Raw genomic sequence first — 295 nt, forward strand, 5'->3', positions numbered from 1 at the left:
TGGAACTTGTAGTTTTAGAACTCTTTTTTTTTTTTTTTTTTCCTTCAAAGTAGGTAAAGGAGGAATGGAGAGTGTGAAAGGGGAACCCTGAGCTCTCCCCGCTGGGCGGAAGTGGGTATTAAAATATTCCTTTGCGACAAATTTTATATTTGCCTGACGAGAAGACGAATAAAAGTAATTTTTAAACCTAATAAATCGAACGCTATACAAAACCCAAATACAATCCCTTTACCATAGGGCTCATTCCTGACCGTTTTACTGTGTGTGACCTGAACAGTGAACCTAACACCCAGCC

The 295-nt window shown here is 39.3% G+C and overlaps 1 protein-coding gene across 1 annotated transcript in view; it reads left to right on the forward strand.

Annotated features, from left to right (window-relative positions):
• The window catches only part of GPATCH1 (G-patch domain containing 1), a 36,783-nt gene that overhangs the window by 36,382 nt on the left and 106 nt on the right, over positions 1-295 (forward strand). The gene's annotated exons all lie outside the window — the stretch shown is intronic.

Source organism: Nanorana parkeri, unplaced genomic scaffold, assembly GCF_000935625.1.
Source record: "Nanorana parkeri isolate BGI_ZX_2015 unplaced genomic scaffold, ASM93562v1 scaffold1590, whole genome shotgun sequence".
Taxonomy (NCBI): domain Eukaryota; kingdom Metazoa; phylum Chordata; class Amphibia; order Anura; family Dicroglossidae; genus Nanorana; species Nanorana parkeri.